Below are 25,918 nucleotides of genomic sequence, written 5' to 3'. Positions count from 1 at the left end.
ATATTGGGGGGAGAGGAGGGACCTGTGGAGAAGGCCAGCTTAGGAGAAATGGGGAGGACGCTGGGAACTGTAGTGAAGGCTGTCTGACGCAGTGAGAAGCATCTGTATAGGAGAGGAGAGAGGCTTGTTCCCAGTAGCTTTTTAAATGAATGAACCTGCTTTGAGTGACATCCACTAACAGCCCAGCCAGAAGAGGTGAAAGGAAACCAGGTCAGTGATTGGAGAGAGCAGGACTATTGGCCTTTAGCTCGTGTGGCCTCAGGGAGACTTTGAGTTTCGGTGGCTGGGGGACATGAACCTCCAGAGACTTATCCTTTCCTTACCTCTCTGCCAAGGAGGTCAGCCAAGTGGCACAGGAGGGTGGAAATTAGAGTTAAGGAGTGAGTGAGAAAGAAGACAAGTTCCACTGTGTCGGGAGCCTGAGATGGGGACACTTTCAGGACACCTAAAGGACCTGTGTAGAGGCACGAGGTGGTGGGCCAACACCCATCTTGGCAGCAGGAGGCACAGGGCACCATGAAGTCCCTTCTAGGAAATTCTTGAGCTCCTCTTCTGAATTCCCACTGGCTGACCTCACACCTACCAGGCTTTGCCTTGGTCTGGTTATAAGATTGGCCCATGCTGTGGTTGGTATGTTCCAACCACAGTCAGCATATTCTTGGGATAAAGGAACAGATTCACCGAGAACACACTGTCAGTCCTTGCTTTCAGATTCTGAAATCCCCTGGCCAAGCATCTGAGCCTAAATCAGTGACTTTAAGGTCCTAATTAATTAAATCCTGGTCTGCTGAAGCAGGTGGGCTATGGCATTGGTGTGTACACCCTCGGGTTCTGGTGATGGGCGGTGCGGGAGGGCTAGAACTCAAAGTCTAAGTGTTTACGTGCTTGTGCTTAGGACCCTTTTTAGGACTGCTAAGATGGCCTCAGGTAAGGGAACCTGATGCCAAGACTAAAGACCTGAATTCTATGGCCAGGATCCATGTGATGGAAGGAAAGAACCGACTCCCTTAAGTTGTCTTCTGACCTCTAGATGTGTATCATGCTGTACACACACACACACACACACACACACACACACACACACACACAACGAATGCAAATACAATTTTAAAACTTTAAAGGCCTCTCTAGTACTAGGTAGGGTCAGGGGCTGAAACCAGTCTATGATTAGCTATCTCTAGGCTATCACATTCCAGCTGGACTTCTCGTGACTCCAAATCCTCAATTCAAACTTGGCCTTCAGGACATCATAAAGATGTCTGTCAAGGCAGGAGAAGAGATTAAAGACTTTACTAGCTTGATGAATAACTTTTACATATTTGGACATGTGGAATCTGGCCTCCATTGGACTCTGTGTTTCAAAATGTCGCAGGGTGGGTCTGTAGTTCTCAATGCTTTCATACCTGGCTTCCGGTTACAGCACTACTGAGCTGTGACTTGTCTCCAAAGAGTCTCACTCTCTCCTAGCAGGTCTATAAGTGTGATAGACAGATGGGCAGAAAATCAAATGGACTCAAGACCTTGGTGAGTCAAGATCTGCCTGTGCCTTGAACTCATCCCCTCAGCCCTAGCCAGACCCAATGGGTCACCTGAAAACCCCACATTCTCCCAATTATGTCCTTGGGGTTTGGGATCGTCTATGGCAGTGGTTCTCAAACTTTCCTAATGCTGCCACCCTTTAATACAGTCCTTCATATTGTGGTGACCCCCAACCATAAATGTATTTTTGTTGCTACTTCATAACTGTGATTTTGCTGCTGTTCTGAACCTGTGCTTTCCAATGGTCTTAGGGCGTGAGAGGGTCATTAGATCCACAGGTTCAGAAGCGCTGCTGTTTGGGGGCACAGGTCGTGCCTTACAGAGAAGTGGGGTAAGCTTTATGAGTGATTGAAGGAAACTGGAAAAGCCTGAGGTCTGCCAAAATAACCAGTGTCCACCATGTCCTCTGTCTTCTGAGCTCAGACGGGAAACTTCCTTTCAGGCCCCAAAGCCTCTTGCTCTGTTGAGGTCTATTGTTCCTACTCTGTTGCTTCCATAATCAAGCCAAACTGCAGCTCGCTCTGGAGTATGAAAAGGTAAGGGATAGGCATTACAGAGGGGCTTCTCAGACTTCTACTTAAATGAAATAGTTTCTAGAATATCTAGGAGAAGAGGAGGAGGAAGAAGAGGAGGAGAAGGAGGAGGAGGAAGGAGAGGGAGAGGGAGACAGAGGGGGAAGGAATGGGAGAGGGAGAGGGAGACAGAGGGGGGAGGGAATGGGAGAGGGAGAGAAAGACGGGGACGGGGAGGAAAGAGAAGAAGATGAGAGAGAGAGAGAGAGAGAGAGAGAGAGAGAGAGAGAGAGAGAGAGAGAGAGAGAGAGAGAGAGAGACTGGGCCCTCACCAGAGGCATTGCTGGGTACATTTATTCCTTTCCATTTTCTTTCCCAGATGCTCTGACAGTGGGGTAGCTGCCTGCCATCTTAAGAAAGGGTAGGGAATGCAGATTGGGGTGACCTTCTCTGTGTAGGCTGACTTGCAAGTTCCTGGTATGTTTGGAAACCATACAAATGAATTTGTTGAATGAAAAAAAAAACAGAATACCCAGTGGCATTTGTATTTCAGACAAGTTAGATACCATAGGACTCACACAACACACACCCACACCCACACACACACCCACACCCACACACACACACACACACACACCACACACACACACCACACACACACACTACACACACACACACACACACACACACACACACACACACAGCGTAGAGTCTACTTATACTAAAACATACAAAGGAAGATATGTATACTAGAAAACTACATTGTTATCTGAAATTGTTTTTTAATTTTTGTGACATCAAAAGGTCCTGCCCTCAAAGTTAAACACCTTGGGTTGGTGTCCCCAAGTATGGTCAAGGAGAAGCCAGGGCAGGAGGGACTCCTTTAATCCAGACCTACATTGAGTCCTAAGCAGCAGGAATAGAGGCCTCTCTGAACTGTCTTAGTTCACTGCCTGTGGAGTAAGGAAGTCCTTCCTTAGCCTGTGCTGACGGGGCCTCTTTCTTTGAGGTGACAGGGGCATAGGAGGGGTAGATTGGGTCTGGTTGTTTAGAATCGGCTGGACAGAAACTTGTGGGAGGCTCAGAAGTAACTTGTTTCAGACCCTTGGGTTTCCGAGGTGAGTAAAGCCATGTCACAGGATAATTGGTGGTAGCCTCACCAACACGGAGAGCTGACGTCAGGAGCCAGCCACCCTCAGACCTGCTTTGCCCTCTATATTTTACTTTTCCAGAACCATGGAAGGGCTACGGGGGAGGCTACTAGGTGTGCGAGGGCGAGGCCAAGTGAGTTATTCGATCTAGGGGAGCAGTCTGAGCCATGGGTTTAATTTGGGGGCAAGAAGGCAGGTGTCATATAAAGCTAATGGACGGCAAGGTTGAAGATAGAGAGGTAGTCAGAAGCTGGGGCCCTGTGCTCCCCTCCCACCACTGATGAGCAGCACTGGAGACCATGCTAAGGGGTCAGGGTGAGTTTGGTGGCCCTAGCACGGGCTTTCAGGGACAGACTTTCTAAACTAAGAACAGGCTCCATGGTACACTGACAACTGTTTTCTTCCCTGGATGAGAGAATCAGAGAGATGGGCAGGCCATGGTGCTTTTTTATATCGAGAAATTTGTCTTCGAGTTTTGCCCAGGATAACTGGCACAGAGCTCCTTAAACCCGTGACAATGGACAGGCTGTGGGGTTGTAGGGAGCTTCATGATGGAGGCTGATAGCCAGAAAGGGGATGAACTGTGGTTTGAACTGTAATGCCCTCAACAGGCTCATGTTTTGAAAGCAAGGCGGCATTTTGAAAGCTGTGAGGCTACTGGGGGACAGGATCTGGCTGGCAAAAGTAGGTTACTAGGTCAGGTCTTTGAAGGTTAGTTTAGGCTTTTGGTACCATATGAAGAAGCTGCTGATACCTGCTCCTGCAATCCCCCTGACAGAGCTGCCATTTCTTCCTTGCTACAACTGACTGAAATCCCTCTGAAGCCAGGAGCGGAAATAAACCTTCCTTCCTTTGTCCTGGTGAGGCAGTTTGGCTACCACAAGAAGAAAATTAATGCTCAACCCCTCCCCTCCAGGGACAAGGGAAGGACTGAAAATTGAGCTAAGTCTGGTGGCAAGTGATTTAAACAGCTGTGCTTATTTCTATGACGTCTCCGTAAACCCCAGGTGCCAAAGGTTGGGAAGACCATAGGGTAACACAGTGAGCTTGGAGGAGGCTGCTGGCATCTTGAGATTCCCACCTGAACTAGGAGGAATTTGTGGTCTGGAGCCCTTAAACCTGTGGCATCTGTTGGGAATTCTGAGCAGTGAGGGTCAGGATTGACACTCCATTTCCAGGTAGAGCCAGGCTTTCAATCCCAGCATTTGGAAGAGAGAAGAAGGCAGGTCTCTGTGAGTTCTGGTCTACATAGCGAGATCCAGGACAGCCAAAGCTACGTAGTGAGACACTATTTTGAATGGATGGATGGATGGGTGGGTGGATGCATGCATGCATGCATGCATAGATAGATAGATAAATAAATAAGTAATTTTTAAACAAAAAGAAGACTTCCAGTTGGTATGCAGAGAAAGTTGAAAGTTTGAAAGTTGGTTGAGGTAAGGGGAACAACTGCTTTTGGGATCAAGTGTTCTGAATAAAAACCTGCCTTAGGCATTTAAGGTTCTAAACAGGAGTCAATATAGGAGGCTATCTGATTGTTAAAAGCAAGGTTGAGGAAGGATATATATGTGAAAGACATAAAAACAATGGAAAAGATCCTATGTCGGTGACCAGTTAGGACTCAGGGGTGAGGAGACCATCAAGCAATGTCTGGGAAAGTGGATCCTAAAACGTTGAACACGCTTGGGTGGGAGACCATTGTAGAGAAGGGCACAGGCAGATGCGATGTGAGAAGGCAGAAAGGATCCGTGCAATAGAGCACTAAGGAAGTTAATCAGAAAGACATGGCCTTAGCTCCCCAAGTCACCAATCACACAGTCAGCTCAATATCTTGGCACTGTGCCTGACTGAGAGTGTGGAGAAGTGCAAAAGGCAGATCCCACGGTTTGTGCCCGCGATCCAGGGTAGCATGGTAACGATTAGCCAGGATGTTACTTCCTTTTTAAAATTTAAAAGGTTTCACTTTTATTTTTTTTCTTTATGTGTGTCTGTCAGGGAGACACACATGCATGTAGGTGCCCGTGGAGACCAGAAGAGGGCACAGGACTCCCTTGAGCTGGAGTTAAAGGCAGTTGTGAGACAGTCTATATGGGTGCTGGGAACAGGAGTCAGGTACTTTGAGAGAAGCAGCAAGCACACAGGAATGCAATGCCCTCTCTTTAGACCCTCTTTTTTTTTTTCTTTTAAGGTAAAAATCTGGAGAACAGGGAATGAAAATCATCCCCCTCGATTACTTCAGATTCCATCGCTAGGCTGCAGGTGAAGGAGAGGTTTGTTTTTGTTTACCACTTTTGTGTAGCTGGCCTTTGCCACATCCCTGCTCCTTTGTCCCACTCTTTATTACTCTGGTTTTACCCCCATCCCTATTTAGGAGAGAAAGAAGGCTGGAGGGGAGAGAGGAGTTAGGAAAGTCCCTGAATCTAATTAACTTTCCTTTTGTTTCTTCTTTGACCACGGCTACTAATAAGCCACAACCGACCTCCCTAAATGACCACCAACACCCTCCCCATGCCTCAAGGGGGTCCTAGCACTTAAAAACCCTCTGAGAAGTTCCCAGAATTCCAAATGTCACACAATCAAAGAAATTATCTGCAGCTGGCAAAACCATGCCTCTGCGTGAGCAGAGGCAAATCTCAGTGAGTTGCTTGGAAGCAGCCTCACATCCCTACACCTGGGATTAAAAAACAAAAGCACATTGCAATAATAGTTCTGTGTTGTTGTTGTTGTTTAAGAAACCCGAATTGTCAAAATTGTCACTGCACCTTTTCAAGGCTGGGCCTTCATCTTCAGAATGGTGGGTATCAAAGAGAAAAATCACAGGACAAGGAGGGCCCAGGCGCTTTGCTGCTGTTCCCCGAAGAGGAGGCCACAGGTACATGGTCTGTATCCATCATCTCTCCTCGCCCACTGTGTCTCCTTGTGGGTTACAGTAAATGCAGAGATCAGCTCGGCTCTGCTTCTAAGCCAAAGGTCAAGGCTAGAAAAGACTTGGAACCAAACTGAAAATCCTGCTTCCCTCCCATAACTCCTGTCAGCTTGTTAAGTGTTTCTGTTTATACAAGCTCCAGAATGAGCATTGGTCTCTCAGGTTCTGACAAGACCCTGGCCTCCTAAGCTTGCTTTCCAGGGAATCTCAGCAAACCACAAGAAGAATCACTCTTCTTCCTTCTTTACCCAGTATTTTTTTTTTAAATACAAGACAATTAACTGTTTCTCTTGATGTTGAAATGTTTTCTCTTGCAGATCCCCCAGCGGCAGAGAGTTTAGCTGGGAATACAGCTCTGGGACAAGGGGAGGCACACCCAGCCCGGCTCACTTCTGACCCTTTGCTGAACTCAGTCTTGCCCTTGCCCAAATCAAGGGCTAAGCCAGAACTCATTGTCAGCACAACCGTGTAGAGAGGAAGACTGCAGCTGGTCTAACTGCTAAGAAGTCTCTTGCCCTCAAAGCTCTGAAGCACCAACGCCTGAATCCTTCCCTAGAAACATGGACCCTCCTCTCAGGCCCAGTCATGCCCACTGCCCAAGTCCAGCAACGAAGAGAAAGAGCTTGTTGTTCATCGCCAAGTACCACTGAGAAGAGGATGCTAGGAGACTTGCCTATTGAGTGAGGGCTTCTCTCTCACATGTCCTCAGCCTTCCTGTGTTGGGTATGACTTTCCGTCTTCAGAGTCTTGTGGTTTACTGAAATATGGGCATGTGGGTGGTGGGCAGGGACAGATGCCTCTCTCTCTCTCTCTCTCTCTCTCTCTCTCTCTCTCTCTCACTGACCGTTCTTCCATCTTGGCTGGGCTGCTTCTGTGTTCCCTGGGGATTTCAGCTAGGAACCTAGCCACCAGCATCCATGGTTCCCTGGGTTCTGTTTGGGCTTGGCCAGTGTGAGGCAGGGGGAGGAAGTCAGAGGTTAGGAGAACATCTCTTCCCCATTGCTGCCTTTGCAACCACGCTTTGTCCCTGATAGAGGCCATGTCCCTCCATTCTGTAGCTCTCCCAGGTGACATCTTCTAGGGTCCCAGCTCTCACCAGGACAGCCACATCATTTTTTCCCTTGGCTCCTCTGGGCTCCAGGATGACAGTAGCTTCCCACTGTTACCAGTGGGGGAAGGGGCTCAGCATTCCTGGCATCTCCCAACCATCTGTAAACTGTCCCTTTACCATCTCCTGCCACCTAGGGTTAAACCACTTGGAAAAAAAATTCTGTTTCTTGCAGAGACCTCACTTGTTTTTTTTTCTTCCTATTAAATTGGGAATTAAAAAAAAAAAAAAAAAAGGGTCCCTCTGGGATTGCTGACTCAGCACTTTGATAGATTCTGAGGCTGGGCAGCTCCCAATAGAGAGAGGCCTCTAAAGAGCTTGGCACATTATAGATTAAGGTACAGTGCATCAGTTAACCCACTGCTAACCTTGGCCCCCTTTTAGAGAAATAGCCATTCTTAAGAATCTTCTTGGAAGCTGAGGGTGTCAGTGAACTTATTAAAGCATCCAGAAGACCAAAGACATTGCACCCCCTCCTTTGTTTGTTTGTTTTGAATGTCAGAGTAGATTTGGTTAAGCAATCTTCACTTTCTCCCTGTATCTCTTCCCCTTTGGCCCATTTTCCCAGCAGCCTCCACTCCACCCACATACACCTGAGACAAACCCTGGCTTCCTTGGCCCACGAGCTCTTGGTCCACTATGATTTTTAATCTGTGGGTCACGAGCCTCTTGGGGAGTTGTGTATCAGATATTTACATTAAGATTCATAACAGTAGCAAAGTTACAGTTATAAAGTAGAAAGAAAAAATAATTGGATGGTTGGGGTCACCACAACATAAGGAACTGCACTAAAGGGTCATAGGGAGGTTGAGAACCACTGCTCTTGGACCTGTAGCAGGTGCTGCTATGCTGCCACCACAAGCACAGAAACAATCCACCCTTTGAGTAGTGGTGACCGAGGGACTCGAGCCCAGGACTGCTACTGGTTCCATTAGTTTTGTCCACTGGCTCTTGAGTAGGACCAGTAGGAGATCTGAGTGTTGTTTCAGGGGCTAGAGTGAAGCCCTGTGTGATCAGAAAGCAGGAACAGTGACATGTAGAAGACAGTCTGGAGAAGGTTTGAGGACTGAGAGGGCTGTGTAAGCCAGCAGCTTTGTTACCAACTTACAGTTTCAGAGCTTCAGTCCATTAACATCGTGATAGGGAGCACGGCAGGGAGTATGCCAGCATGCAGGCACACAGGGCTGGAGAAGGAACTGAGAGTTCTACATCTAGATCCACAGGCTGCAGGAAGAGAAAGCACTGGACCTGGCTTGGACTTTTGAAACCTCAAAGCCCACCCCTAATCACACACTTCCTCCAACTAGGCCACACCCACTCCAATATGGCCCCACCTCCTAATCCTTCCCAAGTAGTGTCACTCTCTGATGACTAAGCATTCAAATATATGAACTTGTGAGGGTAGAGGGGTGGGAAGCACTCTTATTCAAGCCATCATATCAGGGAAGGCACACTGGCCAGAGCATGAGACAGCTGGCTACATTGGGTCCAGGTGGAAAAACAGAGAGATGAATGCTGGTCCTCCATAACTTCCTCCTTCCTATGCAATGGAACACCCCAACCCTTGGGAGGGTTATGGCTACACTGGCCGTGGTCTTTCCCACCTCAGTTATATCTCTATGGAAATGCTTTCACAGACATGCTCAGGGTGTTTGCTTTATAGGTGATTCTGAATCCCGGTAAGATGGCATTCATGATTAATCATAACAGTAGTGTAGAGAGTATTTAAGTACGGATATTATCAAAGGCAGGTGTTTTGAGTGATGGCAAACATGTGCCCATGGATCTGGTGAGTGAGGAGCATAGAGCAATCCAGGCAGATGAAAAATGGTGAACAAGGACACCAACTTGGGATCGCTGCTTTACAACATGTGCCTGAGTACACAGAGAGGGGGGAGGTGAGGGGGAAGGTAAGGGGGGAGGGGAGAGGGAGGGGGAGAGGGAGGTGAAGGCAGAGAAGAAGCAGGCCTAGCTCACAGGCTTAGGATCACTGTAACCTCAGGCCTCCCATGCATAAGATGACTTGTGTGGGGCAGGAGACAGATTTGGAACAAGGAGAGGTGTACTGGGGTATGCCCCCAGTCACCCTGGATGGTAAGAACTGACTGTGAATAGTACAGAACCAAAGGACAAGCATGGAGAGGATCCAGATTGTCACAGTGGCGCAGACTGGGCTTGAGTCCATGTATGACCCAAATTGGACTAAGTGAATCTCTTTGCTTCTGTGTCCTTACCTTTAAGATGAGTCCATGGAGTTCTGCATAGGCTGAGTGATTGTGTGCACAGGGCCTGACCCATCAAAGAGCTATGTTGTTCCTGCTGTTGTTGCTACGTCAGAGGCGATGGAAGCTGAGTAGTCAAGGCCATAGGGGGGAAATGTCATCAAGATAGAAGTCATCATGGTAAGAATGGTGGCACGGGCCTGTAATCCAATGCTTGGGGGTGGGGGGTGGGGCAGAGTCAGAAAGATCAGGATTGCAAGGTTAACTTCAACTATATATCAATTCAAGGCCAGCCTGGACTAGGTAAGACCCTGTTTTGAAACAAAAGCAAAAAATAAAAAGCACTGAAGCCTCAAACTGTAAATTCATTCACGGAAGCCAGGAGGTACAATGCAAGCATAGAGGGTGGGCCTGTCAGGAAAGGCTGAAGGTCCTGGAGGAGTGGGTGGTGCAGAGTGAGGTGAGAGGGACTGTGGAAGCTCACTTGGAGGCCGTCTGTGGGAGAACAGTGATGGGTAGGTTCTGAATGGAGTGAAGTACTCCAGGCAAAGACGCTAGGAAATAAGGAGTTGGGACCCAGAAGGGCCAAAGATCAAGAGATCAAACTCAGGAGGCAGGAAACAAGGACAACTTGGGGCAAGTACCCAATGCCAACATCTTACTTCAGGTATGCGATGTGGTTGGCTTCCTAATGAGCAGCTTACGGCTTCCGACAATGCCGAAAACAGGACAGCTGCTGGCATCTTCCAGCTTTGAGATTTGAGGTCTGGGACTCACTGGGCAGGGCTCATGACACAGGGATGGACTACTGCAGAGATGAGAAACTTAAAACCCACTGTAGGCTGCGGAAGCTCCAGGGACCGAGTGATACTTAGCAACACCCACTGGTGTATTTGGATTAGAGATAGCATCTCCAAGAGTTGGCCAGACATCCCTGCTCCTAAGCCAGAGACACTGAGGACTTGAGGAGAAATTCTTGAATGGAATATGAAATGGCAGAGCCCTGGGAGCCCATGAAACATGTGGGCCAACAATCTTCCCAGAAGGACATATTTGTCAATCACCAGGATTGTGCTCTTATGCTAATTCCGATAGACAATGAAACCAGATCCACGTTTACTTCCCGTGTCTGTTTCAGAGGCCCATTCTTCATGTCAGGGGGATGTGCACTCTTATTTGGCTGCTTTCAATATGCCTGATTAGCCTGATTAGGTGAGAAGCTGGGAAGTGGAGTCTCAAAACGCAACCAGTCAATGCTAACCAGAGAACCAGGAGTTGACCAGTCTTCTAGCCAAACATACGGAGTAATAATCCTGTGGAGATAGCAATGCTAGTGCACGGAACCTGTGTGTATGTCCCCTTACAGGTAGATTTAAAGTTTCTGACTGATTGATCCTGAAGTAGGCACAGTACCCCATATTGGTCCCAATATAATCAAAAGGGTTTTTTAAATGGAAAAGGGAGGGAGAAGAGAAATTGCAGCCAGAAGGAGATGTGCTTGAAGAACAAATGATCAGAGAGCTACAATGCTGGTGACTCTGAAGACAGAGGAAGGGGGCTCTGAGTCAAAAGAATGTGGGAAGCCCCAAGAAGCTGGAAAAGGCAAGAAACCAATCTCCTTTGGAATTGCCAAAAGGAAGTAAGACCCTGGCATCCCTGATTTTTTAGCTCAGTGAGATCCAATTTGGACTCCTGACCTCCAAATTGTAAGAGAATTTAATTGGCACCATCAAAACCCACTAAGTTTGTGGTAGTTTGGTACACAAGTGACAGAGAAATGAATACCCAAGCTAGATCTGTGTTCTGTGAGGAGGGCCCAGTGCCACAGTATGCACTGTTCTTATCCCAGTGGTCCAACTTTAGCTCTCACGGTCACCTCCTGTGTTCCTGCCAACCAGAAGATTCATCGTTCCTTGACAGTCCCTGTCCCTGACCTTTGACAATTTTCCAGATGCTTCTTGGAAAGGTCATTGGATTCTATCTCTGTGGAGAAACTCAGGCTTTCCAAAGCCTGCTCATGGGTTGACGGGCTGACTGTTCAAAGGCAATACCAAGGACGTCGGTGATGGGGAAGCGAGTGCAAGCATGAACTAGTGTGATTGCATGTTCATATGTGGCTCTCTAGACTTTGAGCCAAGGATTCTGCACGCCTGCGGGGACCCCACTTTTTAGGGTATCGACCACAGTCTTCAATTATGCAAATGCCATTCTCCGACTAGACTTGAAGCTTCCTTGAGGCAAAGATTGTGGACTTAAGTATTTATCTGACTAACCTCCAGTGAAGGAGGACGTAAAATCAGGGACGAGTTCTGATGAGGGTATGGGGTGACCACAGGCTGCTGAGAGCTCTGACTCCACATCCTGGCTCACCCACAGCCTCTAGACTTAGACTCTCCGACGACAGCCTGACCATACTGTGTTCCGTTAAATGCAGTATGCAGTGAGCACTTATTGGCGACATATTTTCCATGGCCCCCCACCTTGTTGCTTTTTAGGTCACTCGTGACTTCTAGGTCCTTCCAGTCCTTGGTGCCACTGACCTTCCTTATACAAGGTGACAAGAGTACTGTCCCTCAACCATATTGAGACCCACCTGCCATATGTCAAAAGATCCTTCGGAGTCTTCATTCTGGGCCCTCTGCTCACCCAAGCTCCCCCCTGCATACCCGGTGTCCGTGCTCTGCTCCAAGCAGGACATTCTGGAAACCTGATGTTCCCACCTATGGAAAACATCAGGACAAGGAACTATAGGGCAGAGAGGGACCTGGGTGTGATGACCTAACAGCCACTAGGGCAGGCTCTCCTCTCTCATTGCCACAGCCGGTCCCATTGCTCTGGGCCACTTTAGGTAAACAAGGATAAGAAAACAATGCCTGTGGGCTACAAAACGAACCTGTCAGGAAAGGAATGTTATTGCCAAGTGTTCTCAGAGGGCAGGACAAACAAAGCCTTGACTGTAACACCAGGACCCTGGTTCCTAGCCACCGTCCCCAGCAGACCTGTGAGCACAGGCCCTTTCTACCTGCCCCTCCCTATTCCAGGGCAAGCTTGGCCCATTTCCTCTGCCTGGGTGAGGGGCTTCCTAGGAAACAGCCAGTGGGAGGCAGAGGCTGCTAGGATTCAGGATGCCGGCAGGCCAGGCTCCACGGAGGCTGTGGCAAGCCCTTTCAGTGGTGGCAGCCCCATCTCCAAGGAGGCAATCACGTCAATAAGGGACGTTCGGCATCTTGCCCTCTCGGCTGGCAGAGGTGTCCCATGGTAACTAGAGCTGTGATCTGCATATGACAGCACGTCGCTGCTATTCAGGACTTTTCTTCCCCCGCTTTTCTCTGAAACAAGCTTGCCCTATATCCAAGTTCCCTGTGAGCCCCACACAATGGAAACAGCAGTTGACAGGTTCCCTGTAACTTGTGAAATCTGAGTGCATCCGAGGGGAGAAAGAGTGCTCATTACCGAAACACAAAACGAGCCCCTTTCACGGCACAGCTAGCTGGCCCTTCAGTTTGCTGCCGCTGACCCCGCTGCCCTTCGGAGCACAATGAGCAGAGAGGAGAAGGGAGAGAGGGGCCTTTACTCCTCAGGTTGCCAATTGATCACCCTCCTAACTCCTATGGGGGCTTCGTGGCCCAAACAATTCGGGTGACAGAGGTCAGGGCTCCGGCCCCTTCCTCTGTGGGACCTTAGCTCTCGCTGCAGGGACTTTCCCAGGTGAACAAAGGCGAGCTCCCGAAGTCTCAAACACTCTCCAGCTGATGACGCAAAGGGGAAACAGAGACGGGAAATGAAAGGTGCCCAGAACCACAACACTGGTCCTCCACCCTCTTATCCAATCAGACACAAACACTGTTTGTACACTCTGGGATGAGGCCGTATGTTGCAGAGACGCAGCAGCAGCGTCCTAGCTCCAACATGGCAACCAACACCCAGCCTCTGGGTTACAGAAAGGAAGCCATATTGGAGGATGAAATATATTGGTCACACTACCCCCATCCAACACACACACACACACACACACACACACACACACACACACACACACACACACTCACTTCTAATATCCAGAGTATCAGAAGAAGATGAAAAAGAAGAGGAAAGGGAGACAGAGAAAGAAGATATTAGGAAGACTAGGAATGTGAATTATTACTTTCATGCGGTAAACTCCCAAAAGATGAAGCTTCAAAGAAAGCCTGCGCCAGTTCCAAAGAGGACTCTAGAGAGACCCAGCTCGACTCCTGGAGTGGCCACTCTGCTGTGCACACAGCAGCACAGAGAAGTTCCATATGACAATTATCCTCGGTCTAGCTCTCTCAAGAGGAAGACCCTGTTAAGAAGATTGTATTTTTTTTCTTTTCTTTTTTCTTCTAGAAACAGGCAAGTTTTGATGCTGGGCCTCTTATTTTATCATCAGAAAATGAACGGTGGCACTCAGAACTCTCTAGATCTGCTTCATACTTTCATTTTGCCAACACCACACTTTCTTGCTCGAATACTCCCCACCCACTCACCCATCTCTACCGACCTCAGGTGCGGCATCTGTCACACATACCCAATCTCAGTACTTTTCACTGTGTTATGGTGATCTGTTCACTTAAAGAATTTTAAATTTTTATTCTTTTGTGTATATGTCGTGTGTAATATGTATGTGATGGGGAAAGCAAACCTCATCAAATCTTCTCTACCATTATCTGTTTTGTGTGTGTGTGTGTGTGTGTGTGTGTGTGTGTGTGTGTGTGTATGTGTGTGTCCCAAGAGAGTACAGGGTCAACCATTTTTTTCATCGTGATGTCATTGATGGTCAGCTGTTGAACGATTGCCTGGAGAACCGTACTGATCGCCGTCAACGGGGTTGTTTTTGTTTGTTTGTTTGTTTGTTTGTTGTTTTCCAGTTTTATGAACCAAAGACCCATCATGTGCACCCGGCCTATCATATTGCATAATCCTGCTCACATCACGGGAATGGGACTTGTGGAGGGAAGCACACAACAGCCTTGCTTATGGAATGCCTACCCCTGGCCAAGCACAAGGGTGGAATCTAAGGATCAAAGCCAACACAGAAGAAACAACAGTGACACATCTCAAAGACGTCCTGCTTGCTGATGTGGCTGGAATCACAGACGGAGAGAGATGTGTGGACTACAGCCATGAGGAGAGGCATGCCAAGGAAGGTTGAGCTTATACTATCCACAATGGCTACGTTCCGCAATGCAAACGCTAATAAAAAAAATATTCTGAGCACAGAGACATGCTCAGAGGGCAGTGAAGCTCCTCTGTATGATACCATAAAGGTGACTTTAGATCCTTATGCCCCATCCAAAACCACAGAATGCACAGCTTCAAGTCCATGTAAACTGTGGGTGTCAAGCAACGAGGCTGGGCCAATGTGGGCTCAGGGATTGAAAAAGAAATGTATCACATTGGTGGGTGAGGTTGATACGGTGCACTGGAGCATGGAACATGGTAACATTTGCTGCCCAACTTTACCGTGAGTCTAGAAAGTCTCTAAAAGTAGTCTATTCAAATACGGAGAAAGGATGAGCTGATTGGGGGTGTTAATTAGAAATGTATGTTGAGAAAGAAACTAGAACGTCTGTCTATCAGTAACAGTGGCTTGTGCCCAAGGTGGAATAGAGGTGGAGGTGAAGAAGATCCACATCCCCAGGGCAAAGAGACCTGGGTCCATTCCCCACTGCACTGAGGGCACAGTGCAATAAACATCATTATTGCTGTTCAACTGGCCATTTCCTTATTCTTACTTTTTTGGTGTGTGTTTATATGTATTGGTATGTTAGTGGTGTATGTACATGTGTGTGTGTGTGTGTGTGAGAGAGAGAGAGAGAGTGCATGTGTGTCTCTCTGTCTCTGTGTGAGTGTGTGAGTGTGTATGTATGTGTGTGTGAGTGTGTGAGTGTATGTGTGTGTGTGTGTGTGTGTGTGTGTGTGTGTGTGTGTTCACATGCCTGTGCCTATGCCTGGAGCTAGGCTGGCAGCCAGGATGATGCTTCTGTCTTTGTTCCCCAAGGTACAGGGTCAGAAGCAGGTGGCCACTTCCAGATTTTAATCCTGGTGTTGGAGATTCAAATTCAGGTCTTCAAAGACTTCTTATGGACTGAGTCGTCTTATGTAGCTTGTATCTTTAAAGCAAGTTTTAAAAAGATTTATTTATTTTTATGTATTTGAATACATTGTTGCTGTCTTCAGACACACCAGAAGAGGGTGCGGGCCACCGTGTGGTTTCTGGGAATTGAACTCAGGACCTCTTAACCACTGAGCCATCTCTCCAGCCCAGCAATTTTTATAATATAAAGAAAAATTGTTTTAAGACAGGGTGTCACTACAGAGAGCCCTTGCTGACCTGGCATTTGTTAGGTAGACCAGGCTGGCCTCTAACTTACAGAGATCCTCCTGTCTCTGCCTCTTGAATGCTGAGATTCAAAGCATGCATGTCACAGCTGGGCTTTGGTAATACTCTAAAAGGTAATACTGACCTAGGCATGTCAAGCCATCATGAAAACACATAGGGTAAAAGCACGAATCAGTCCAGCCAACAGGAACTCAGGACACTAATGAGCATGCTGAAGTCGTAAACAGCAGTAGGGAGGGGCTGCTCTCTTGATGTGCCTGTGCTCCCAGGCGTTGGAACCCTGCCACACTGCTGCTCTTGAGAATGACTGCAGGGCTGAGTCAGATCAGCCTGAGTGGCAGATCCTACTTTAGTGTGAGAAAGAAATTGCCAAAGGTACGGATTTTCCAACAGCAGTCCAGATGTGCTTACAGAGTAGTGAGCATTCTATCCTGGAAGAATCCGGCCCCTGGAATCTGAATTTAATGACCTAGGCTCCTGAGGGCTCCAGGGGGCTACTATTAGGAGGTCAAAGACTGTAAGGAGGAGAGATCTGAGTTCCACCCCTGCCCGCCAGACAGTCACAGGAGTCCTGTAATTGATTTGTAATGTCATTTGGCATTGGCCTCTGAGTCTTCCCCACCATGCACAGGATCTTCTGCTCATAGCCATTTGTTTATATTATAGGGGTTGGCCTTCTGTCTACGCTCCACCCCCTCAGTTACCTGGCAACAGCCAGGTTTACCTGACACTGTAAAAGGGGCTGCTTGCCCCCTCCTTACTCTCTTGCTCTTGCTCCTGCTTCCTCTTGCTGTCTTCTGCCCCTTTGTCCCTTCTAACCCCATACCCCTCCCCACTTCTCTCCTCATGCTCATGGCTGGCCTCTACTCTACTCCTCTACTCCTCTCCTTCTCTGCTCTACTCTCTCTTTCCCTCTCTCTTTCTCTGCCCTACTACCCTCTTAACTCCCCTGAATAAACTCTATTCTGTGACTGGTCCCTCCGGGGGAAGGGATGTCTCAGCATGGGTCTGAGGAGGCACCCCCTTTCCTCAGACCTCCATAGAACATATCCCCCTTCTCTCTATCCTTTTATTAACACAACATTGGCGCCTAAACCAGGGACCTATTCTCTCTTTATCTTTTTATAAACACATCAACAGGTATTTTAAAGATGGCCAAAATCAACATATGAGAAAGTAAAGGGCCTAGTTCAAGGACACAAGGTGCCTGGAGTTTTTTTTTTTTTTTTTTTTTTTTTTTTTTTTGGTTCTTTTTTTCGGAGCTGGGGACCGAACCCAAGGCCTTGCGCTTCCTAGGTAAGTGCTCTACCACTGAGCTAAATCCCCAGCCCTGGTGCCTGGAGTTTTACACTCAGAAAGGCTTGCCTTCGGAGAGAACAAGATCACTATGGGTTATAGTGAGTCTTCCTCAGACTCCTGAACAAATGGCTCTGAAGTCACCTTTTGCCGGAGGAAACGTGGTCCTCAGGGGAGGGAATTAGAACGGCCCCTGATAAGGCAGCGCATCCTGTCTGAGTCCCCGGCCACACCCTCACAGCTGGGCCAGCTGTAGTCTCTGCTGACTTCAAAGAAACAGCTTCCCTTGGATCCACATCAAGGACTTAAATGAGAAAAGGGTCCTCTGACCTTTCTAGTGAAGGACGGGACCACCTTTGTAGGGTGCGTGCGTGCGTGTGCGTCTCTTTCTGGTCACTATTATATTTTCACACACTGGATATAAAATATCTGAAAACAATCACCGGAAATAGTCTTCCACCTATGGCCAGAGGCTGGAGTCTGGCCCAGTGTTGGGAGAGCTATGCTCTCTCTGTTGGAGCCAGGGGCCATGTAAGCATTCTAGCAAAGGTGGGTGGCCCCGGTTTGATGCTTTCATTCTGAAGTACCCTCTACCAGGAATCCATGGCTTCTGATTGAATGTGGCTTCTTACCCACCATCGTCTTCTTCTTGGGAAATGTCCACCTAGGAAAGGGACCTTATTCTCAGACCCATAATCTGCCTTGTTCTCAAGGTTTTCCACTTGAGCTGCAACCCAACCTGACAATCAAGACCATCCCAGCCCTATCCTGGTATCTTGAGAAGGTGCTTTGTGGTGGTTGTGGTCAGCCATGTGGGGAGACAGTGGGATTTCCACCCATTCTGAGGTTAAGGCTGCTGGGTGCTGACCGTGGGAAGCTGACAAACTGTGGCTATAAGGGCTAGAAATGCTTCCCCAACCCATGCCGCCCTCAGGTCTTTAGGAAAGAGGACCGAGGCCACTCTGCCTTGCAGGCCTGTGCTGTAACACCAGGATCAGCAGGTTCTGTTACCAGAAAGTGCTATCAGGGGCTGCCCAGGCCTCTGTGGGTGACCTCCCTTAAAAGGAACCTGGCCAGTCCTCTGGCCGATACCCACAGACTGGAAGGCAGAGAACGTCTACGAAGGAAAGACTGAGAAGTCTGAAGATTTATAGCGGAGGATATTTGGCCCTAACCAGCCTCTCTGTGGGCTTCCTCAGCCACTATCTGTAGAGTTTGAGGTTTAAAGAATGCAGGGAAGAGAGAGCAGGCCCCAAACTGATTAGGGCCCAACTTTCCAAACAGACGCAGGTCACCCTCTTCCTGCCCCAAACACCAGGCAGAGCAAATGCTATTAATATCTACAGTCATGAGGGCTGAGCCTGCTCCTCCAACTCGGCCAGCTGTTCTGAAACAGGTTTGGGAAAGTAATCTTTGGCATGTAATAAAAAGGGTGTGTAAGGGAGGGGGTGCCCAAGAGTTCTCTATCAGGGCCAATATTATTTTTAATTGCTGAGAATCAGCCTGTGGCCGTTACTCAAGGCTGTAGAGCCCGGGTTTGCCAGGGATCGGAAACCAACTTCGAAAGGAGTTGAAAAGCTCATTCCAAAGACTGTTCATTACCAAGCTGTGGCTTCTTGTGGAAAATCAGCTTATGCCTGGACATTTATGCAATCCTCTCTCCACACCACCTCCCTTCCTCCTGTATCCTGTCTAGAGAGGGATCAGTGAATTTGAGCAATCTGGGAATTTTAGTGTCTGACCCTCCCCCTACCTGCACCCCACCCAAAGCATGACCGATGGCCCATTTTTCAGGCCAAATCTTGCCCCATGTAGGCAGCTGTCACAGAACCACAGAAGGTACTTGAAGGAGCACAAGCCATGGCTGGTTCTAATCTGGAAGGGAAAAAAATGAATTAACAAGGCAGCTACTTATGGAAGAATGTTTTCTTTTCTTCAGCCTCGGCCTGCATATTTTCACAACATGTGTACTCTGTTACCTTGTCACTTCCCTGTTTTCTTTGGGTAAATAACTGGGCTCTGGACTTAAGGAAGAAAGAAAGAAACCCAGCCCAGGAGTGTCACTAAAGCAGGCCTGGCTAGCTGAACTGGCAAGGAGGAAGAAGCCTGTGCTGAGGGGGAAAGCAGCTTGATGCAGGCTCAGTCTGGCCTGCCTGGCAGGCGTGGTTCACTGATTTCTGCAGGTACCTGTGTGGGAGTGAGAGACCTGGGCACTAAACTGCCCAGCCGGCCCCCGTGCTTGGCAGACCTGAGGCTGGGGAAGTAAACAACTCTCCTTCGCTGAGTCAACTGTGAAGGCCTCTCTGAACCCAGCAGAGTCAACAAGGCTCACAAAGGTTCTTCTGCCAACTCTGCCCTTCCACTGACCAGTGGGGCAGCAGGACTGAGAGAGGCCACTCTTGTGGTTCCCAGCAGTGAACCGGGGAGGGATTGGCAGGAACCAGGGCCTTCCGTGGAACATGTCTCTTCCTCCGGATCGAGACGGTGTTTGGATGTATTGCTAATGGGCTCCATGCAGAGGCTTCTGTTGCTGTTTTCCAGGGATGCTGGCCTTTTCACTTAGAACATTCCCCTGTGGTGTCTGTCACCTTCTCCAGGAAGAGGACAAAAAAGCACTGGGCCACTAACAGGATGTCTTTCAGAGATGCACTGTTGACGAAGGCATGAGGTGACCCAGCTTGTGGGTTCCTTCGATGAGTGAAGATCTTTCCCTTATAGAGTAGCAATGACTCTTTTTAATTTTAATTACATTTTAATTTATTCATCTGTGTACACATGGGCACACATGTGGCCTGACACATGTTCAATGGTCAGGAGACAGCTTTCAGAAGTCAATTCACTCCTTCTACCACATGGGTGAAGGAGTTTGGGGGTTGGGCTTTGTGCAAACCCCGTATTCCACCAAGCTCTTTCAACAGCTGAGGAACAGCAACTCTCATTTACTCAGCTACTCACAACTGAAAGTCAGAGAAGAAAATCAGAGTGGGGAATGATAGATGACTCAAGGCTACAATTGCAGTACTCGGGTGACTGAGGCAGGAGGATTATGACTTTCAGTCCAATCTGGGGTATATAGCAAGATCCTATGAAAAAAAAAGTGAAAAATTAAATAGAATACAGAACCAATAAAAAAAATACTACGTTATTGCTCTTGACATTCTAGAGCATGGAAAAGGAGTTAAGTTTCCCATGTGCCACAACATCCCTACAGGAGAAACTGAGGCATAACTACTCGGAGATGAGGCCCTTGTAAAGTCCCACAGCAGGCTTGGAAAGGGCAGGGTTAACTGGCTGCTGTCTGGGAGTCTGCATAGCTACGTTTCTCTTTCCTTTGACTCCAGCCTCAAAACTCCCTGTCTCACCTTGTAGATCACACAGCCTCGCGGCCTGCCTGGGACAGAGCTTCAGAACTTTAAAGGAGAATTTTCAGTTGCAAAGGTCTGGCCCCCATCTGCTGAGCAGCTCTTTCTATATCCCTGGAGTGACACAAGTGTCCACAGGAGGGGTCATTGGAGAGTCGGGATGATCGGGATGCCTATCCTAAAATGCAGGCTGCAAGGGCTTTTAGAAAAAAGGAGACAGGGAAGCAGAGACACACAGAGACAGACAGACAGACAGAGACAGAAATAGAGAGAGACAGAACCAAAAGCTTTCTGGGATCTGGGAATGAGGACGTTTATAGTTTAAGTAGATTCTTCATGTGCTTAAATTGTACAAAGACAGCTTCAGAGAGTGACTACGGGGTGGGGGGGTGGGAGATAGGGGATGGGGATGGGGGATGGGAGGAGCTTCCATGATAACAAAGACCACAGCTAAGGAGCAAGGGGCCTTGCTCCACCAGGCCAGGGGAAACTCGTCTCACATACTACTGATTTTGTAATCCTCACAGGAACCCTCTGTAGTAGGTATGTTGTCCTCTCTTTCCAGGTGAGGAATCTGAGGCACAGAGTAAATATATAGCTTACTCACATTCACTCAGAGGGAGCCATAACGCAGGGACCTGCACCTAATACTGTGATATACCAAAAGCGGTGTTTGAATTCAGCACGTGCTGCCTCTAAGAGAAAGCCGGAGTTCCTGCCTCAGAGTAAAGACATTCATGCTGCTTGGGTTGCTCTGTATGGCTGTCTCATACCCACAAGAAGACTCTCCTTGCACTGACAGAGCATTTAGGCTTCAGGCCGTGTGTCTACCTGGAACCCTATGCTGTGGTTTGCCAAACAGCCACACTGGGAGTCTCCCATGCTCTCACACCCCAACCCTGGCCTGTATGGTTTGTATTTGTTTCTCAGCCTGTACCTGAACACTTCTAGCTTTTGCTTTCGCTTACGTATTTCCTCTAAGTGCCCTTGGCAGGCTTTGCAGAGTTGAGACCGATGTAGGCCCGGCCTGTCTATTTCCTGTTGCATTTCCTTTAGACACCCACATTGAAATCCTTTTCGCTGCCCTATGAATACAGATTCTCAGGCTCTGCCAGAGGCTTCCATAAGGCCTTCCGCAGTGGGAGTGTTGTCTGCATTTGGGGACTTCTCCTCAAGTGATTTTGAGATGCTGATGACAAGCCAGACTTGGTTATTTGAACATCAGCTACACTCTGGTGCCTTAGAGGCAGTAGGGCACTGTAAAGAATTCACTGAGATTTAGGGCACCAACACTGGTGTTCTCAGCAGGATGCTGGGACAAAGGGATGTGAAGAGTAGCAGAGACAGGTGTAGGAGGCTGGACGGTATTTCTGCCAGCCGTATGGAACTCCAGGGTGGGCAAATGCCCTGGCAAGAATATTCTATAGAAAAGGTTCCAAGCAGAGGCCTCCAGAGTCTATTTCAAGCATCTAGGAAGCTGCTGTTTCCTGCTGGGAAGTAGTATCCCTTTTGTTTTCTCTAGGAGATCCCAGCAAGCAGGATAGAGAAAGATTCAGGCAGTCAACCAGACAGGAAGTCAAGTGGCCTCACAATGTAGAGAGAGTGATGAAGACACAGTCAAGTGGATGATGGGAGCAGAAAAGTGTCTCTGTGTGTGTACTGGAGCATGTGGGTGTGTACATGCATGTGTGCATGCCTGTGTGTGTACTGGAGCATGTATGTTTCCTCTGAGGACTGTGTGTTTATGCATGCATTGTGTACTTGGGCATGTGTGTCTGTGAGTATATATGTGCATGTTCATGTGTATATGCATGCATGTGTGTGTACTTGAGTATGTGTGTATGCATGTGCATCCATGTGCGCACACACACACACGCTCTTGCCCGTGTGTTAGGATATACTTCCATTTCCAAAGTTCACTTCAGAGTTCTCAAACTCATCTGTGGAAGTCTACTATGTGCAGAAAATGAAATTAAGTTTTAAGTTGGTTAGTTGGAGTTGAGAAAATCAAGCAAACAAAAAATCTTCAAATTGAAAAATGAAGAACTTCCCCCTTACCTCCCCAGTAACTCCAAAGCAACTGGGTGCAGAATGCTCAGTCTTGGCCTGCAGCAAGGCACACTCGGAAGGGAAACTACGGTTCTTTTTGTGAAAACCTAGGGCATCTAGACATGCTCAGTGGAGTAACTCAGAGGAAAATCTGTTTACAAACTGGGGAAACAGTGCAAGGGAGAGCAGAGAGGAAAGTTGCTGGAGTGAACCGTTCCTTGCTTCTGTGAGTAGAAGCATGACTTCTGCTACAAGGACTGTTTGTGGCCTCCGGACTGGGGCAAGATGTTCAGGATTCTGGGGCCTTGATTTTTGCCCTAAAGAAAGCAGGAAGCCGAGATTGGTGGTTCATACCTATAACCACTTGGGAAGCTGAAGCAGGAGAATTGTCATCAGTTAAAGGTAAGCCTGGTCTATACAGTGAGTTCCAGGCCTATCTGGACCATAGAATGAGTCTTCTGTTTCAAAACAAATAAACAAAACAAACAACCTGACTCAAACCAAACCAATACAAAACCACCCTTCTCCACCTGATACAGAACAAAGCTGGGTGAGGAATAAGGGCTCATTTGGCAGTGCCTGTCTTGCACACATGAGGTCCTGAGCTTGAGCAGCAGAAACCATGTCTTAAAGAAACAAACAAGCAAACAAACAGAAAAACAAACAAACAAACAAACAAACAAACAAAAACCAACAAAAAAGGGCAGAGAGCTGGGATCTGAGAACCGGTTCGGTAATTATTAGCACAAGCTGCTTTTCTGGACCATCTCAGTTTGATTCCCAGCACCCCCATGGTGGCTCCTGTTCTATAACTCCAGTCCGGGGGACCCAACGTCTTTTTCTGGTTTCTGTGGTGTGCAGTATGAGGCAAAACACTCATACACATAAAATAAAATAAAAATAATTGGGGGGGAGCTGGGTGTGGTGCACATGCTTAGAATCCTAGCACTGGGGAGACAAAACAGATAGATCCTAGGGGCTGGCTGCTTACCAGCCTAGCTTACCTCTCAAATGACAGGCCAGTGAAAGAGACCCTTAAAAAAAGACTTCCAAGGGACAACATCCAATATTGTTCTCTGTTCTACACACACACACACACACACACATGCACACATATCATACACACATGTAACACACACATGCACATACATACTATCACACACACATATCACACACAAACACACATGCACACATGCATGCTAAGGCCATCTTCTCTGGAAGATGGCCACTCTACTCACAGAGTTGATGTCCCTTGGTAAAGGAGATGGCTAGGCAGGGACTCTGCCATCAATGTTGGAGACTTCTTCTGAGGTCCAGCTCTCAGGTCTGCGGCAAAGACAGATCCTTCTCACCATCTCTTCAATGTAGAAACCAAAGAGAAAGTTCCGCTGTCTTTCTTTGAGTAATGAAATTTGTTATTACTCAGAGTTGTTTTTGTGATTTGTCCTTATATTATCATATGCCTATTTATATAGTATCATATAGTTCAGACTATATATGTCAAATGTTTATATAACACATTTCATAAATATGTTGTACATAGAACATATACTGTCATTAGTATAATATATTTATGTTGTGATACTTTATAAATACAAATCACATTTATATAGGTATTTAAATAAACAGTATAGTTACATGTAGATTTTTGTGCGAATATATATAGATATTTGTGTTTTCATATATACAACACTAAGAGTAATATAGTTATACATAGATATTTGTATATATAAATCACAGGTAAATGTATTACACATACACACAAGCACAGGAACAAAATAACTGGCAGTAATCTAATAACCATTTGGCTCTTGTGATGAGCTAAATTGTATCCCCTAAAAGATATTCTGAATCATTAACTCCTTTTACCTGTCCCTATGGCCTTAGTTGACTTGTTTGGATTTTTTTCCTGGTTTTTTGTTTTGTGATCCTTCTCTCATACAATACACCTCAACCACAGTTTCCCCTTCCTCCACTCTTCCCAGTTCTCCTCACCTCCCCTCTCCCTATGATCCACTCTGCTTTTGACTCCTTTCAAAAAAGAACAGGACTCCAAGAAACAACAACCAAATCCCTAAATACTACAAAACAAAATACAGTAAGTTGAGACAAAAGCCCTCACACCGAGGCTAGACAAGGCGGTTAACTCAACAGGAAGAAAAAAGTCTCCAGAGCAGGCAAAAGAGTTAAAAACACCCCCAGCCCCACAGTTTGGAGTCTCAGAAAACCACCTAGGTGACAACCACAATATATATGGAGAGATCCTGGTGCAGACCCCTGCAAACCCCTTGCTTGCTGCTTCTGTGAGCCCTGCGTACCCTGCTTGGTTGACTCGGTGGGCCATGTTCTCCTGGCGGCCTCTACCGCCTCTGGCTCCTACAATCTTTCTGTTCCCCCTTCACTGGGATTCCCCAAGCTCTGAGGGGAGGGACCTGATGAAGACCTCCAGTTTAGACTCTCTCCAAATGCTATGTGGTAGTGAGTCTCTGTATCTGCTCCCAGCTCCTCCCATCTCTGAGGACCGCTGGACAAGGCACTGATCCAGAAGTAGAGCAAAATTTATCGATTGAGAGGTAGTCATGCTTGGCTCTACCCTGGAACTCTAAGCTATCCAGTCTGGTTCCTGTACGGCCTTAGTTTTGAAGTTAGTCTTTGCAGAGATGTAAGATGTACGTAAGGCTGAGGACACACAGGAGTTGATCAGCTCTGATTCCAGTAGAGTTGCTGCCCTTAGAAAGACACAGACACAGAATCCCCGGAAAGGCAGATCACGTGACGACAGGGATGAGGTCACATGGCGTTGACGGCAGAGACTGACGTAAGGCGAGGAGGGCTGAGGATGGTGTGAGCCACCAGAAGCGGGGAAGACTCTTTTCTAGGGCTGCCAGGAGAAGCATAACGCTTCTGCAACCTTGATTTCCAATTTCTAACTTATAGATCCAATAAGTATCAAGCCATCCATCTTCATGAGGGCAGTCCTAGGAAGTGAATACACTTCATGGCAGAGTGGAACAGAACAAACCGCCATTTCAGAGTCGGGCTTGCCAACTGCTCGGTGTTCCCTTTAGCCTTCTCCCCAGCTTTCTATCAGAGGCAGCAAATGGGGGGGGGGGGCAGATATCGCTTTCCAACCCAAACCAAAAGGTTATGAAGGACGTTACATTTTCTGCAACTTTGCTAAAGTCCACCACCACCGGCTCAGCCCAAGCTTGCCCTCCTGGAGCTGAGAGGGAGGCCCCAAACATCACTACTTCACCAGCCCCGCCCAACAACCTCTCAGCGAGCCCTGAGCAGCTTTGAGCTCTCAAAGGCAGCTGCTAATTTACGGTCAGTACCCCTGGATCAGAGGCCCTGCTGTCAGAGACTTCTTCTTTCTTTTACTTTAATGGTAC

The 25,918-nt window shown here is 47.7% G+C and overlaps 2 long non-coding RNA genes across 4 annotated transcripts; one reads left to right on the top strand and one right to left on the bottom strand.

Moving 5' to 3' along the window:
• Nucleotides 1–1,346: 1,346 nt before the first annotated feature.
• LOC120103560 (uncharacterized) lies at nucleotides 1,347–15,189 on the top strand. Of its 3 annotated transcripts, none has more exons than XR_015622493.1 (4): nucleotides 1,347–1,524; nucleotides 6,446–6,851; nucleotides 9,478–9,638; nucleotides 14,345–15,189. It is a non-coding gene; the product is annotated as an uncharacterized LOC120103560 (long non-coding RNA). The 3 variants fall into 3 exon arrangements; XR_015622494.1 differs by lacking the exon at nucleotides 1,347–1,524 and adding an exon at nucleotides 5,391–5,472; XR_015622492.1 differs by lacking the exon at nucleotides 1,347–1,524 and having other exon boundaries at nucleotides 6,248–6,851.
• Nucleotides 15,190–19,847: 4,658 nt separating this feature from the next.
• LOC148005338 (uncharacterized) lies at nucleotides 19,848–25,447 on the bottom strand. The gene is made up of 3 exons (XR_015622487.1): nucleotides 24,845–25,447; nucleotides 23,765–23,918; nucleotides 19,848–20,198 (listed from the first exon to the last, which is right to left on the bottom strand). It is a non-coding gene; the product is annotated as an uncharacterized LOC148005338 (long non-coding RNA).
• Between the last annotated feature and the right edge of the window lie 471 nt (nucleotides 25,448–25,918).

The sequence above is a fragment of the Rattus norvegicus genome, chromosome 6, assembly GCF_021556685.1.
Source record: "Rattus norvegicus strain SHRSP/BbbUtx chromosome 6, alternate assembly SHRSP_T2T, whole genome shotgun sequence".
Taxonomy (NCBI): domain Eukaryota; kingdom Metazoa; phylum Chordata; class Mammalia; order Rodentia; family Muridae; genus Rattus; species Rattus norvegicus.
Note: the sequence above shows the minus strand (reverse complement) of the source record. Positions and strands in the feature narration are given on the sequence as shown.